Raw genomic sequence first — 17,851 nt, 5'->3', positions numbered from 1 at the left:
GAATTTTGTTGTTATTATTGTTGTTAAGGTCAAGAAACATTGCCTTAGGGTGTTTCACTTTCATATAGATAAATTGGAATGACCCAGCTGAACACTAAAAACAAGGAAAAATATTGGGAGCTTTGAATTCGTAGGGTGAGGAACAGAGGAAAGAAAGAGGGAGATGAGGTAGGATTTCAGCCAAGGGGCTGGCAGTGGATGGACGGGCTGAAACCTTAGGAGGAGCAGGCTTTGGGACATATAATGGTTAGGGGCCTGCCTGCAATTGGATGTCACGCTCAGAAGAGCAATTACATTTAATGATGGGACTGTTTAGAAAAACCAACAAGACTTGGTGAAGGCCCTGAGGGTAAGCAAGAGCTAAACGCTGTGTCACTTGCAGCCTTGAAGAGTCAAGGGAAGGGAACAGTGGCTAGGATCTGGGGAAAGCTGGAGCTAGAGGAGAGGGCCTTCTGCCAGGAATGCAAACCCTGGGAGGGACTGTAGGCATACATGCCTAAGCTCTCTCTCCTTTGGTCTCTTGCTAGTGCCACCCATTGGCCTAACACCACTAGAGACAGAGGGCAAGGGAGCCCCATGGATGCAGTCAAAGGAGGTGAGCCTCTGAGGGCAAGGGGACTGTGGAGAAGGGTGGAGAGTGGCTGCAGAGAGGAAGGGAGACTGCCCAGCTCAGGTGGGACTGCCCCACTGGTTGGAGAGCATGAGGGTTAGCGTGGGGGCAGGGTAAACACATGGAGCCCCGACGCATAAACACATGGAGTCAACGCTCTTTGACTTCTTCTCTCTTCTCCTGTTTCACAGCCTTGTTTCACACTGCATTCTGCTAATGCCTTTTCATGTCAAAAGAGTACTTTATTGACTGTTGAAAAGGCCCCAGTTGGGGAGCCTGTCTTCAGGAGGTGTAAATGCTTTCCCTATTCCCCACTTGCCCCTCCCAGCTCCACTTCTCATGGAAAGATGACAAAAATCAAGCCTTGGTGCCATCAGAGTGGCACTGAACAGTAGAGACAGTGGTGAATTACCCTCATAAGGGCTAAAACGTCAGGGCAAATCTAGAACTCCACCAACCTGGTCATTTCCCCAGTGTCCGGAAGAATCAGGAACGTGGAAACCATAGGCTCTGACCACAGAATCAAGTGTATCCCAGGCCACCCGTGTCTAGGACACCCTCTCCAGTTTAATCTCTTGTGTCTCCCTTTTATCACTGGCCTTTCCTTATCTGGTAGCTATCGAGGAAAGACAGCAAAAAGAAGAGGAAGAAGAAGAAGGAAAAGAGAGTGTGTGCCCTTGTCCTCTTCCTCTCTTAATCATTAAAATAATGTGCTTTGCACAGGGCCATGATCGCTCGGATTGGTCAGTGCAGGGCTCCAGAGCCAACTTTCCATCACTTGTTGATTCAGTAACCATGGCCTGTAATGTTATTCTCAGCATTTGACAATGACATTACTCATAGTGATTGGTATCTTTGTGTGTGGCCATGGCGTATAGACTAAGGCTAGGCTGCTGTCCCTTTTGTAGGCTGCTCATGTAAAATCTAATTTCTAGTCTGTGGAAACAGCCACTAATTGAAGCATCTGGGGCAATTGGAGAGGCTGTCTCTTGTGCCCTGTGGGAGATTACTTCCCTTCACCCCATTTCTGGTTGATCTGCCTGCCCCCACTGTCATTTCACAGCTCATCACAGCTATGATGTTCCAATTCTGGTAACAATATACTGGTAGGATCAGGAGTGCAGAAATCACAGGCCCTGGCCCCAGGAACCAGTGCAGGGTCTTATACATAGGTGCTCAAAAACATCTGCTGAAAGCATAAATGAATGTTCTTCAGGTTCGCATTTACTCCCCTGAGGTGAAAGGGTATAATGATAATATGAGAATTTAAAAGCAATATTGGGGTAATTAATAACAGTATCAATTTACAGGGGTTTTTGAAAATGAACTACTGTTTGTGAAAATGCCTGATAAAACCTTAAAGTCCTACACACACGTTAATTATTATCATCATATATAGATTCTGTGGATAACCAGTCTTTCTGAAAAGAGCATAAGATTTGGAGTCAGAACCTGCTTCCCCTTTCAGGGTCCCCAGTTGTTGGACCTTGAAAATTTGTTCAAATTTGCTTTCTGAGCTTCATTCTTATTTTTTTTTAATGTAATATAATTGCTTTACAATGTTGTGTTAGTTTCTGCTGTACAATGAAGTGAATCAGCTATATATATATACTATATCCCCTCTCTCTTGGACCTCCTTCCCTAGGTCATCACAGAGCACGAAGCTGAGCTCCCTGTGTTACATAGCAGCTTCCCACTAGCTATCTATTTTACACATGGTGGGAGAAGGCAATGACAACTAACTCCAGTACTCTTACCTGGCAAATCCCATGGACAGAGGAGCCTGGTGGGCTGCAGTCCATGGGGTCGTAAGAGTCGGACACCACTGAGTGACTTCCCTTTCACTTTTCACTTTCATGCATTGGAGAAGGAAATGGCAACCCACTCCAGTGTTCTTGCCTGGAGAATCCCAGGGACAGGGGAGCCTAGTGGGCTGCATCTATGGGGTCACACAGAGTCAGACACGACTGAAGCGACTTAGCAGCAGCAGCAGCAGCAGCAGCAGCAATGTATCTACGTCAATCCCAATCTCTAGTTCATCTCACCCTCCCCTTCCCCTGCTGTGTCCACAGGCCCTTTCTCTATATCTGCATCTCTATTTCTGCCTGGGAAATAGGTTTATCTGTACCGCTTTTCTAGATTCCACATGTATGTGTTAATATGCAATATTTGTTCTTCTCTTTCTGACTTACTTCACTCTGTATGACAGACTTTAGGTCCATCTACATCTCTACAGATAACCCTATTTCATTGCTTTAGTGACTGAGTAGTATCCCACTGTGTAGATGTACCGTATTTTCTTTATTCATTCATCTGTCCTTGGACGTTTAGCTTGCTTCCATGTCCTGGCTATTGTAAATAGTGCTGCCTCATTCTTCTCATCTTTAAAGTGGATATTAATATTGTTCTTTCCTTCCATATACAGCTCAGAGAGTTGTTGCAAAATGCTTTGAAAGTTGTAAAGCACTGCTGCTGCTAAGTCGCTTCAGTCGTGTCCGACTCTTAGTGACCCCATGGACTGCAGCCCACCAGGCTCCTCTATCCATGGGATTTTCCAAGTAAGAGTACACAACTTAACTTAAATGTTGCATTTCATTTGTTTGAATAGTTAGCTCTGTGATCCAGTGGACAGAATGTCAACAGGATACATACTATTACTCCTAGGTATGATAATAAATTTGACACTACACACGTCTCATAAAAAGTATCCATTTGGGGCCAAGGCCATACGGTTGTTGAAACTACTGGACCACTCAAGGGTGGATGCCACTGCCTTGCTGCCAAAATGGAAAATTCCAGCCAGCAGAGCCAATGGAATTAAATCTGTGCATAACTCCTAATGTACCATCAGGAAACCACTCTCCCATCCAGCTCTTTCCGTGACTTCTAATGGATAGCAGAAATTTGCATTCCCTGAAGGGTTTAAAAGTAACAACAGCAGACAGAGAATCAGAAGCTGGGTTCAAGACCCAATTGTCGTATTTTCTGGCTGTGTGAGGCAGACAAGTCATTTATCATTGCTTAGCTGGAAATAGAGAATAATGAAATTTATTCTGCCGGACTGTTAGGAGGCTAAAATAAGTTTGTGTATGTAATGTCATTTTGTAGACTGGAAAGCACTAAACAAATGTGAGTATTAGTATTCTTCCCAGACACTGAGGGAGATGCTACTGGGTGGTAAAATCTCCTCACACTTAAAAAGCAGAAGCAGAAAAGAAAAACAAGCAAAAGTCCTAGGTAATTGGCAAACTGGTTTTACCAGCTTCTGAATCACATAGACTTGGCCAGGCCAGGTCCAATATAGAGCCCCTCTGGCCCCTTCAGTAGCTGGGAAAAGGGGTCTAATGAGGAAACGGAAGGGGTTATTTCCTCTAGAGAAAAGATCCATGGGAGGGAAGCTAATGACCTCCAAGTACACACAGGCCGACTGGAAAATGTGGCCAGCAGCTGTGTGCCATTTTCACAGAAAACAGGACTTGCAGGTGGCCAGGATGAGGATCTATTGGGGTCAGCAGGATGGGAGATCTCTGTACCTGGGGCGAGGGGGCAGGCCAAAACCAACACCAGAGGGACTGTGACATGGTTATGTCTTCAAGCTGATGGCCCCTCCCAGACCCAGTCTAGGAGGCAGACGCTGTCATGGGGTTTAATCGTGTTGTGCCCATGTGGGTCAACCTCTAGCAGAGAAAGGTTGATCTTTGTGAGACAGAGCTTAAAGGTGCCCTTAGGACAGGGACCTTGCTTTGATAAGTAGCTCACCCCAGACCTGAACTACATTTGAATCCCTCAATCAGTTACTTGGGACAGTTTACTGTAGCCTTACATCACCTTCAAAACAAGCAAATCCAGTCATTCATTTCTTCTCCATTGACTGGTCCTAGCTTCCCTGGTGGCTCAGATGGTAAAGCGTCTGCCCGCAATGCAGGAGACCTGGGTTTGATTCCTGGGTCGAGAAGATCCCCTGGAGAAGGAAATGGCAACCCACTCCAGCACTCTTGCCTGGAAAAACCCATGGACGGAGGAGCCTGATAGGCTACAGTCCGTGGGGTCGCAAAGAGTCAGACACAGCTGAGCGACTTCACTTCACTTCACTTCAGTGACAGTCACACACTAGCAGAAGAACCCAGGAACCAGTCCATCCTAAAGGAAATCGGTCTTGAATATTCATTGGAAGGACTGATGCTGAAGCTGAAACTCCAATACTTTGGCTACCTGATGCGAAGAACCGACTTGTTGGAAAAGACCCTGATGCTGGGAAAGATTGAAGGCGGGAGGAGACGGGGACAATAAAGGATGAGATGGTTGGATGGCATCACTGACTTGATGGACATGAGTTTGAGTAAGCTCCGGGAGTTGGTAATGGACAGGGAGGCCTGGCGTGCTGCAGTCCATGGGGTCGCACACGCCTGAGCAACTGAAGTGAACTGAAATGTGACAGTCCTTTCCCTAAGGAGCCCATTCAGTGGAAAGAAGTTAAGCCTGGAAATTCCTGTGGTAGGCGGAGATGACGGTAGATGGAGAGAGAAGTATAAAGAGTGAATGGTGAAGGTTCTGGGGAAGGGAGCAGTCTCCTCTGACTGAGGAGGTGATGGATAGCATCACAGAGGAAGTGGCATTCGGTCAGGGACTGAGGATGGGCTGCTCTGGGCAGCATGTTTGCAGCAGTGGGTAGAGCATGAGTCTGTGGCAGTATTTGATATTTTTTTATTATTCAAGATTTTTATTGATTGTGTCTATAATCAAAGAGTGAATAAATGTTAAGAATAGTGATCATACATTACCCTTCTTTGATGGCTGTGCCATTTCTATACACTGCCCCCTACCCCCCTGCCCTGCTATGAAATGAATGTCCCTTCTCTCCAGCTTCTCTGCCACAATTTCTCCTCAGAGACTCTGCTCTAAATAAAAGCCTTCCTCTAGGCTTTCATCTGTCATTCTCATGATCAAGTCATATCCATCTTGTGAGACCGCTTTTCCTCCTTTTTTTTTTCCCCCTTTGGGGAAAAAGGGCTCCACCTCTCTCTAACTTCTGTTTATAAACCAGAACCACATGAAACTGTTGTTTCTGTAGATCAAAAATGGTCAGATACAGACAGTTTTCCATGGTTCAACCTAACGAATTCTCTTCTGCTGACTTGGCACTCACTTGACCTCACTTCTCATTATTAGAGTTTAAATGATCTGGTTTCTTTCTTTCTTGGCTTTCTTCCCGCTTCCCACCCCCACCAGGACAACTGTAAACCCAGTCCAGCGGGAGCTGTACTGTCTTATCTCTGCTGTATCCCTCCCTCCCAGTAGATTGCGTGGTACATAGTGGAGGCTCAATATTTGCCTAAGAATGAATAAGTGCTTTGCCCAGGGATGGGTGTTAAACACATTTTCTCTCCTTGTGGAATTGAGTGAGTCTCTCCAGGTCTCGCTTCCTCAACTGTAAGAGCCAAGTCATGAGGTACACTAGGTCAGTGGTCCCAAAACCTGACTGCTCACCAGAGTTGCCTTGGGAGAGTGTTAAAATGCAGATCCCAAAGGCCCACTCCAGGCCCATGAAATCACAGCCTGTGGCATTTTGATTTTGACAGTTTCCAGAAATCTGTAGGTGTCTTCGCCTCCTGTGATGACTCTCAGGCAGTCACTGAAACAGCTGTCAACTTGCACTTGAGAACTGCCAGTGTCCATGAAGCCACGGGGAGAGGACGTCATCTGTCTTGCTCGCTGCTAGGCTCCCAGGGCGTGGCACAAGGCCTGGCGTGTGGCTGTCAGCAATGAACAGTTGTTGAATGCATGTGGGAAGCTCTCCCATTTCTGAGGGGTGTCTTAAACTGCCAAGGCCTGTTGCATTATTGGAAATTTTCTGGGCCCCCCTGGACTCCTAAACTCGTATCACTGTTTGCAAGTGTCACTGGGCAAATTAACCTCTCTGAGCCTCAGATTTTTCTATAAAATGAGGGCATCGGGTTAATGACCACTCCGTCTAGTCAAGGCTATGGTTTTTCCAGTAGTCATGTATGGATGTGAGAGTTGGACTGTGAAGAAGGCTGAGTGCTGAAGAATTGATGTGTCTGAACTGTGATGCTGGAGAAGACTCTTGAGAGTCCCTTGGACTGCAAGGAGATCCAACCAGTCCATCCTGAAGGAGACCAGCCCTGGGATTTCTTTGGAAGGAATTATGCTAAAGCTGAAACTCCAGTACTTTGGCCACCTCATGCAAAGAGTTGACTCATTGGAAAATACTCTGATGCTGGGAGGGATTGGGTGTAGGAGGAGAAGGGGACGACAGAGGATGAGATGGCTGGATGGCATCACTGACTCGATGGACGTGAGTCTGAGTGAACTCTGGGAGTTGGTGATGGACAGGGAGGCCTGGCGTGCTGCGATTCATGGGGTCGCAGAGAGTCGGACACGACTGAGCGACTGAACTGAACTGAACTGAACTGAAGGTGGCTCAGATGGTAAAGAATCTGCCTGCAATGCAGGGTTTGATCTCTGGGTCAGAAAGATCTCCTGGAGAAGGAAATGGCAGCCCACTCCAGTACTCTTGCCTGGAAAATGCCATGGACAGAGAAGCCTGGTGGGCTACAGTCCATGGGCTCTCAAAGAGTCAGACACGACTGAGCGACTAACATTGTCTTTCTTGCAAGGTCTGGTTAGCACAGCCAAAATAAATAAAAATTAAAAATACACTGCGAAGGTAGAAGCTAGCTTGTCTAACCAAAAACTGTATAAACCAATCTGAACTGAATACACTGCCAGTGGAAGTATGAAGTCATACAGCCACTTTTCTTCCCTTTTTTTTGAATAACAAATTTATTAAGATACAACTCATACCATAAAATTAATCCTTTTAAAGTATATGACTCAATGGTATTTAGTATATTCACAGAATTGTAGAGCTATCACCACTATGTAATTCCGGAACATTTCTTCATCGCCTCGAAACAACCCAGGCCTGTTAGCAACCATGTCTCATTACCTCATCCTTTCACCCTCTGGCAATTGATAACCCATTTCCTGTCTCTATGATTTGTCTCTTATGGATACATCATATAAATGGAAGCATAAAATATTTGGTCTTTTGTGTCTGGCTTCTTTCACGTAAGGTTCATTTATGCTGCGGTGTGTATGGGTACTTTATTCTTTTCTATGTTAAGTAATAGTCTGTTTTATGTATCAGTTTATAGACATTTGGGTTGTCTCCACTTTTTTCTCTGTTGTGAATAATGCCTCTATGAACATTCATGTACCAGTTTTTTTCTTTGTTGTGTTTTTGTCTTGGCTGAGCCCCATGGCATCTTAGTTCCCTCCCCAAGGATCAAACCTGGGCCACTTGCAGTAGAAGTGTGGAATCTTAACTGCTGGACCACTGGAGAAGTCCCTGTGTACCAGTTTTTATGTAGATATGTTTTCCATTCTCTTGGGTACACACCAAAGTGTGGTCTTATGACACTGTATGACATTTTGGAAACTGTCAAAACATTTTTCTGAAGTGTCCCCTTCATCTCACAGTCCCATCAACAATGTATGAGGGTTTCAGTTTCTTCACATCCTCTCCAGCATTTGCTATTATCCATCTTTTTTTAACTTTAGATATGCCAGTGGATGAGAAGTAGTATCTAATTGTGGGTTTTATTTGCATCTCCCTAATGATGTTGAGCATCTTTTCAAGTGCGTTTGTAAGAATGTCATTCAAATCCTTTGGCCATTTTCCCCCTCTAGGATTTTTAAAACTTCATATAGACACTATGGCATATAGTTTATCTGGGGCTGAAAGCCTCACTTTATTTACAACAACCCAATGCTCTCTAATAGTCTTTTCATGTAATAGGAGCTTTAATTTTTCACCTTCACAATATTTATTTTCCTGTATTTTCTATACTGCACTCTCACTTTGCTACTTGTTAGCACATTACAGCTTCACAAACTGGAGGTTTACTATTTCTTATTCTACATTCATAAGCTTTAGCTCATTCCCAGCCTCCTCTTTCTCCTTTGCTCATGTTTGAGTTGGATGTTTGTCTTCTTATTGAGTTGTAAGATTTTGTTGGGACTTCTCTGGTGGTCCAGATGTCATGAATCTGCCTGACAGTTCAGGGGACACAGGAGTGATCCCTGGTCCTGGAAGATGCCATGTGCCACGGAGCAACTAAGCCCGTGAGCCACAACTCCTGAGTCCATGCATTCTAGAGCCAGCGCTCGGCAACAAGAGAAGCCACTGCAGTGAGAAGCCCGGCAACTGCAACAAAGAATAACCCTGCTCACCAGAGTTTGAGAAAGCCCACGTGCAGCAACGAAGACCCAGCACAGCCAAAATTTAAAAAAAAAAAAAAATAGAGTTGGTTATATATCCAGGACACTAGCCCCAGTGGCAACGCACTCCAGTACTCTCACCGGGAAAATCCCACGGATGGAGGAGCCTGGTGGGCTGCAGTCCATGGGGTCACTAGGAGTCGGACACGACTGAGCGACTTCACTTTGACTTTCACGCATTGGGGAAGAAAATGGCAACCCACTCCAGTGTTCTTGCCTGGAGAATCCCAGGGACAGGGGAGCCTGGTGGGCTGCCGTCTATGGGGTCGCACAGAGTCGGACACGACTGAAGTGACTTAGCGGCAGCCCCATATCAGATATATGGTTTGCATATTATCTCCCATTCTGTTATCAGTGCTATGGCCCCAGAATCCTACTCTTGCCCCTCCCTCAAGTGGAAACCAACTGTTCTTATCTAAGTTTCAGGAGGAAACTGCAAAGAGAAAAGCAAGAGCTGATTAGAACCAACTAGGGCCAAGGTGACAGAAGATCTGACTTCCGGTAGACTTGCAGCATGATTATGCATCCATTGTAATACCTTAGCATGCTAAATGACACACCCACCTGTACCAGGACCATTGACGGTTGCCATGACAGCAATCGGAATAGCCCATACAGGGAAAGGAGAGTTGCATTAGTTCTGGGTCCAAACCGCACTCCTGTTCTGGATGAGTCATGAATATTCCTCCTGCTCATTCCGTTTCCCTCACATTTACCTGTGCTCCTCCTGTATTGTTACGTGGTATCTCCACTGAGCTGGGTTGAGAAGTTGACTTGCAAGCTAAGTTCCCTCTTCTCCATTCTTTGGCCATTGTATAAAGTTTGTGCTGTTTCAGTCTCAGCATTGATTTTGTTATTGACTGGGTAAACCCAAGTAGGAAAAGAACCTCCTTGACCAAGACAAGGGGTCTTAGCTCTGGGCTTGAACCCTGACAAGGGTCCACTCGACTAATTCGGTAACAATTCCATGGGTTGCCTTTCTACTCTCTTAGTGGTGTTCTTTAAAGCACAAAAATATTAAATTTTGATGAAGTCTGATTTATCTATTTTCATCTTAGTTGTATATGCTTTTGTCTTTAAGAAATGATTGGCCTATCTGAAGTTACAAAAATTTTCTCCTATGTTTTCTGCTAAGAATCTTAAAGCTTTAGCCTTTACATTTAGGTCTATAATCCATTTTTAGTTAATATTTTTACATGACGTGAAGTTGAGCCACTTAAAAAAAGTCTAGCCTACCAGGCTCCTCTGTTCACGGGATTTTCCAGGCAAGGGTACTGGAGTGGGTTGCCATTTCCTTCTCCAGTGACATACTGTGTAGAAAAACACACAATAAAAATGTGTAGCTAAGCTAAATAGATTATCATAAGACAGACACACTGTAACTAACCCCACAGCAGAAAAGAGAACTGTCAGCATTCAGCCGGTCTCCTGGCTCAACTTCCTGATTTATACACCTCCCTCTTCATGACGTATCTGCTACCATCTTCGTTTGCTTTCCTTAGTTTTACTACCTAAACATGCATCCCTCAAAGTATAGTTTCACTTTGCTGGTTTTTAAAGCTCCTATCAATGGATTTGTGCCATCTTTGACTTCTTTTATACTCAATATTACTTTTTGAGATTCATTTAGGTTTTGCAAGTCACTGTAGCTCATTAATATTTATTGTTGTATAGCATCACTTTGCATAGACATACCATGATACTCTATTTTTGTTGGTCATGTGGACAATTTACAATTTAGAGCCTTTATAAATAGTGCTGCTGTGGTCATTCTTTTTCCTGTCTCTTGGTACACTCTGTATGCCCATCTATTTGCTGTACACTTCAGAGTGGAATTGTATGTTTCACTTTAGTAATAAATAGCAAAACTGTTTCCAAAGTGATTGTATTGGTTTAAGCTCTCACTAGCTGTAAATAAGTTCTTGTTCCACACACACCAACATTTTATTGTCAGTCTGTTTGATTATAGCCATCCTGGAGGGTGCATAGTAATATCTCATTGTGGTTTTAATTTATTTTTCCCTGAGGATGAATGAGGTTGCTATACTTATCGGTCATTTGTGTATCTCTTATGGGGTGCCTATTCTAGTCCTTTGCCCATTAACATTTTTTTAATTTTGGTTTTCTTTTTCTTCAACACATAATATTGAAGGATATGTAATATGTAATATTTCTAGGCATTTAAAAATGTATTCAACCATTAAAAAAATGAAATTTTGCTCTTTGAAGCAACATGGATGAACTTGGACAGTGTTAGGAAATAAATCAGACAGAAAAAGACAAATACTACATATATTGCTGATATGTGGAATCTAAAAAATACAACAAACTGGTGAATATAATAATAAAAAGAAACAGACTCACAGATAGAACAAACTAGCAGTTGCCGGTTGGGAGAGGGGACAAAGGAGGGACAATATAGGGGTAGGGGACATTAAGACTGACAGGCCACTAAGTACAAAATAAGCTACAAGAATATATTGTGCAAGATGGGAAATACAGCCAACATTTTATAATATCTATAAATGGAGTATAACCTTTAAAAATTGTGAATCACTGTATTGTACACTTGTAACATATAATATTGTACCATTAACTTACTTAAACAATGCAAAAAAGAAAAAATTAGTTTTTTCTTTAATGTGTAATTTCTAGGAATTTGAAAATATGTTTTGAATGTGAGTTCTTTTTCAGTAATACGTATCTTCTATTCTGTAGCTTATTTTTTTCAGTTTTTTGTTATTTTTTTTTTAACCATTTACAAAATTGAAGTATTGTTAATTTACAATGTTGTGTTAGTTTCAAGTTCATAATAAAGTGATTCAGTTATACATATATATATATTATTTTTCAGATTCTTATCCATTATAGGTTATTATGAATATAGTTCCCCGCGCAATATAGTAAGACCTTGTTATTTACCTATTTTATATATAATAGTGTGTATATGTTAAGCCCAAATTCCTAATTTATCTCCACTCCCCATACCCTTTGGTAATCATATTTTTTTTCAATTTTTTTGGGGGGGGGCCACATAGCACAACATGTGGGATCTTAGTTCCCCAACCAAGGTTGAAATCTGTGCCTCTGACATTGAAAGCATGGTGTATTAACATTGGATCACCAGGAAAGTCATTTTCAGTGTTTTAACGTTATGTTGTCATTTTGATGAACAGCAATTCTTGTTTATAATATAGTCTAACATAGTGATCCTTTTTCTTTATGATTAGAGCTTTTATGCCCAGTATAGGAAGTTTACTCCTGTCCTAAGATTATATAGATATCGTTTTATATTGTCTTCTTAGAAATTTTATTATTTGCCTTTTACATGTACATCATTAGTTTGCCTGTGGGTAGGGGTTAAGTTTAATTTTCAAAAATAATGATATCTAGTCATCCCAGCACAACTTATTGCAAACATCTTCCTTTCCAAATTGCTCTTAGGTGCCTATGTTATCAAAGTCATGTGTTCATAAACTTTTGGTCGATGCCTGAGCTGTTTATTCTATTTCATTGATCTTCTTGTCTCCTCTTACATTTCCATATAAGTTTGAGAAACAACTTGTGAATTTCTACTGGAGTGGAAGAGTTTTGATTAAGATGGCACTAAATCTATAGATCAGTTTAGGGAGACTTTACAACCTCACAGTATTAGTTGTACTAGTCCATAAACATGGTATATTCCTTCATTTATTTAGATCATCTTTGATTTCTCTCAGAAATGTTTTAAAGTTCTCTGGGTAGAGGTTTTATACATCTTTCATTGAATTTGTTCTTAGATATTAGAAGCTTTACAGTTTTTATATTACTTTAATTGCTATAATTTCTAATTCTAATTCATTTTCTAACTTTTTTATATATTAAAAGTGAAGTCGCTCAGTTGTGTCCGACTCTTTGCGACCCCTTGGACTGTAGCCTATCAGGCTCCTCCGTCCATGGGATTTTCCAGGCAAGAGTGCTTGAGTGGATTGCCATTTCCTTCTCGAATATATTAAAGACAATTGTTTTTTTGTTGGACATTAACTTTACTTCTACTTATTTTGCTAAACTTGTTCATTCTAATTTGTATATATTAAAATAAGTCCTGTGAAAATAATGATGTTTTTATATTTTCCTTTCAAAAGCCTATATATATATTTTGAGAGATAAACAGTTTTTTACTGGACTCAGAAGTCTATTAGTCTTGAGGACCTCTCTTTGTTGGTTTTGTTCCCCATGTACTTCTTGGCCCATTTGAGCTACTTCTTGCTATAGTGAATCTTGGCCTCATACTTCTTCTTTTCCAGGGTGTTTGTCACTACGTGGTACTTCCAGCCAAATTCACAAGTCAGGTAGCCCAGGTGGGCAAACCTAGAAATGGCTTCAGACACACAAACTTGAACAGAAATAATCATCTGCTTTGTCTTATCAAACTCCTTGAGGTGCTTTAAGAGTTTCCTGGTCACGCTTGATCTTGTGGGACAGCAAGCCTTGCACAGTACGTCTGAAGATGTGCTTGGGGACCCAGAAGTGGAAAGGACCATTGGATGGGTTGGTGTCTATGGGCCTGTGGAAAGGGTCAAGGCCTGGCACCTCCATTTAATTCTGTAGAAGTCTGTGAGAAATGTTAATGTCCTCTCAGTGCATGACCACTGATTTCTTAGATGAGCAGTACTTGCCTGTTCACCCTGGCCTCCAGGAGCTCTGGAGCTGATTTCAACCATTGATTAGCATGAGCTGTCCCTCTGACAACTTCGGCAGCTGCCTCAGCAAATTCATCCCTTACCTTTAAAATTCATTTTCTTGTTTTATTGCACTAGCTAGAACTCTTGTGCAGTGCTGAAAAGGAGTGCTTAGAATAGGCATCCTTGTTTTCAGTCTTAGGGTAAAAGCTTTCAACATTTCCCCATTACAAAAGATACTTCCTATAGGATTTTTAAAAATACTCTTTATCAAATTAAAGAAGTCCCCTTCTATTCATAGTTTGCTAAGAAATTTTCTTCATGAATGCTTACAGAATTTTGTAACATTCTTTTTCTTACTCAATTAATGATTTTTCTCTTGCATTATGTCAGTATGGTGAATTACATTTTTTGATTTCCATATGTCAAATCATCCAACTTGTTTGTGATCTACTCCTTGTTGTATATCCTGTTGAATTTGTTTTGCTAATACCTGTTTGTTTTCCATATCACGCAGTTTGTAGAATCTTAGTTTTCCGACCGGAGATTGAACCCAGGCCCTTGGCAGCGAAAGTGCACATTCCTAACCGCTGCCAGTGAATTTCTTGTTTAAGATTTTTTAAACAGACTTTGTTTTTAAGAGCAGTTTTAGGTTCACGGCAAAACTGAAAGGAAGGTACGAAGATTTCTCATTTACTCCCTGCCCCCCTGCCATAGGTAGTTTTGCCCACTATCAACATCTTCTACCAGAGTGACCCAATTGTTAAAACTGGTAAACCTACATCGATAAATCATTATCATCCAGAGTTCATGGTTTACATTAGGATTCACTCTAGGTTTTGAACATTTTATTGGCTTGCACAAGTTTATACTGATATGTATTCACTGTTATAGATCATACAAAGTATTTTACTGCTTTAAGTATCCTCTGCTTTGCCTGTTCTTCCCATCTCCACTAACCTCTGGCAGTCATGAATCTTTTAGCCATCGCCACAGCTTTGCCTTTTCCAGAACGTCATATAGTTGGGGTCATCAGTATGTAACCTCAGATTGACTCCTGTCACTTAGTAGTAGCAGCGTTAGTCGCTCAGTCGTGTCTTACTCTGTGACCTGACAGACTGTAGCCTCCCAGGCTCCTCTGACCATGGGATTCTCCAGGCAAGAATACTGGAGTATGTTGCCATTCCCTTCTCCAGAGGATCTTCCTGACCCAGGGATCAAACCCGGGTCTCCTGCGTTGCAGGGAGATTCACTTAGTAACATGCATTTAAGGTTCCTTCATGTCTTTTTATGCTTTATAGCTCATTTCCTTTTTGTACTAAATAATATTCCATTGTATGCATGTAACCACAGTTTATTTACACATTCACCTACTGAAGGACTTTGTTGTTGCTTCTAAGTTTTAACAATTGTGAATAAAGCTGGTGTGAGCATCTATGTGCAGGTTTTTGTGTGGACATAAACTTTCAACTCCTTTGGGTAAATATTGAGGAGCATGATTCCTGGATCACATGTTAAGAGTATGTTAGTTTTGTAAGAAACCATAAACTATCTTCTAAGATAGCTGTACCATTTTGCATTCCCACCAGGAATCAATGAAAGTCCTAATTGTTCTACATCCTTGCCAGCATTTGGTATAGTTGGTGTTTTGGAATTTTATGCCCTGTTGTTTATTCAGTCAACATTCATATACCTACATATTTTCCCTTTTTATTTTTCATCATTTTATGCCTGTCTGCGCTTATACCAGGAAATCAGTTTCCTTTTACCTGACTCATACCTTTTAGTATGGGTCAACTGCTTAAAATTTCTCACATTTCTTTTTCTTTTTTTCTCACTTTGCCCCCCTCTTCCCTGCCCCACCCCCAGTATCTTTATATTTCTTTCATTCCTTTTTTGTCTGTTTGTTTCATTCTTGATGCTATATTTTGGCCTTAGGAGTGTGCTTTGCCCACAAGTGGGAAAAGCTTGAAGTGTAAGGGGATTCACATCCCAGGAACAATCCTCAACTACTGAGAGGTAGAATTAATGGATAAATACCTCTAGCTTCCTCTCCGCTCAGTGAGCTAATTCCAAGATATGTCCTAATAGTCTCTCTGATGACCCCCAGTGGGACTGAGTTCCAGTTGTCCACAGTGGGATTGAATTCTAGTTGTCTACAGTGGCAAAACGTTCATCAACCCACTTTTATTGAGTTTTCTCCATTCGCTGTCTCATTTCTCCGTTTCCATATAGTGCTTCCTGCAGTCACTTCCTAAATACTTGTGGCCACATCCTTGACTCAATGTATGTCTTGGGGGAAACCAACTCTAAGACATGGCTAATTTCAGAGCTGCAGTCCTTTGAGCTCCATACAAAGTGAGAGGAGTTCATTAGTACTCACTCACTATTGCATTAGGGAACCTTGGACATCAGTTCCTGTTGTCTTAGCTCTGAGAATTTGTCAGAACTGCTCAACTTCTTGGCTTCTTATTAGGTCTTTCTGGAACTGGCATTCATCCCAGGGGGAAAAGTGGCTCTAAACACAGGACTCACTTCTTTGGGTCTTATTCATCCCTTGGATCCTAGTGTGGTAATTCATCATTATTTTGTTAACTCTCCTGTTCCTTTAAGCAGGTTTAAAGAAATATTGTTGGTTAACTTTTTAGTTGTCCTCAAATAAATTAGTTCAAATTGTTAGAAAAGAAGCTCACTCCAGCCTTCTTTTCTCAACTTGTATTGTACTTTGGCTTTTCAAAGAAGCTTCTGCTTGAACCTTGCTTACTTCCCTTCCTTATCTATATTCCCTCCTTCCCCATCCATGTGATGCACAACTCTGTGTCTTTATTCTTGCTCTTCCGGGTTCAAAGTGTGACCCACCATAGTGTTAGGGAGATGAATGTTCTAACACAGCAGCCTGGACAATGCCAAGATAGTTGTCAGTCAGAGACCAAGTGGGTACTTTGAATGGGCTGCCGAAGAGTGATGAGACCAGCCTTCAACCAGGATAGAAAATCTCAGTTGGTAAATCAAGTTGAAAGCAGGATGGAAGCACAATGAAAAGATGAAGGAGGGCAGATATGGAAGAAAGAGAAATGAAGCAAAGTATAGCATGGACTTTGGAGTTTGTCCAGGGGCACAACTAAAATGACCAAGTTTAAACTGGATGTTCTGTTTTCCCAGAACATTATTGAAAGCTTAAATGAAACGACTTTTCTTAATTCTCTTGGCTGGAACCACTTCTTCCTTTAACTTTCATAGCACTCTTATTGCATTTATCATATCACATTTTCCCATTGACTGAATAATCTGTTCCTTCTAAATTATTAAGTAGATGACAGTTGTGGTATAGTGGAAAGAGCAATGGAATCAGTTTCAGCACTTATAAGGTATTTGGACCTCAGTATCTTCATCTATATAATGGGGATAATATTATTTACTCCATAATGTGATTTGAGTAATGAAAGACATAAGTGTATAAAGTGGTATGTAGTCAAGTGGTATATTTGTCAAGTGGCACACAGTGAGCAACTTGACAAAAAAACTTCTGCTTGCTGACATTACTAAATGTTATGAAGTGCTCTAGGTACTTGACATACATTATCTTATTTAGGCCTCACCAAAACCCTACATAGATCTATTACTATGGAATATTTCACAAATGAGGAAAAAAAGATGCTATGATAGGTTAAATGATATAATTAAGTCCACACAATTAATAATTATTAGAAACGGCACAAATTCAAGTCCGTCTGGCTCCAAAACTAACAGTGTCCATTGGTTTCCTCTGCTTCCCTGTGGCTCCCACGAATTTCTAATAAATAGAGGCTTTGAAATCACTTTTTAGTCTAATCTGGGCCATTTTGGAGCTGGTGACCTACAAAAGTGTTCCATTATCTGTCTCAAGGGGTACCTACTCTATCCTGATTTATAAATAGTCATATATTTTGTTCAAAAGAACTTCTAAGCAAGTGCGTATGTGTAATGCAGGAACAGAAGAAAAGTGATATTTAAAATTAAGAACGTTTCACAGGACCCTTAATTTAACCGAACATACTGGAGAAAGAGGCTTCGTGTTTTCACTTTTTTTTTCTTGAAAGAAGTACTTGATTTTTTGAAGGGGCCAGAGAAGCCTTTGAGAAAAAAATCTATTAACTGGTTCCCTAGAAAAAGGCAGATCTATTCAAGAATTAGCCCTTATGATCCCACTGATCATAAGCTGAAGAACGAAACATCTTCGATGAAATTGATATTTCATCTTTCATTTAAAAGAATTAAAAATTCATGAGTCATTTAA

Source organism: Capra hircus, chromosome 14, assembly GCF_001704415.2.
Source record: "Capra hircus breed San Clemente chromosome 14, ASM170441v1, whole genome shotgun sequence".
NCBI lineage: Eukaryota > Metazoa > Chordata > Mammalia > Artiodactyla > Bovidae > Capra > Capra hircus.
Note: the sequence above shows the minus strand (reverse complement) of the source record.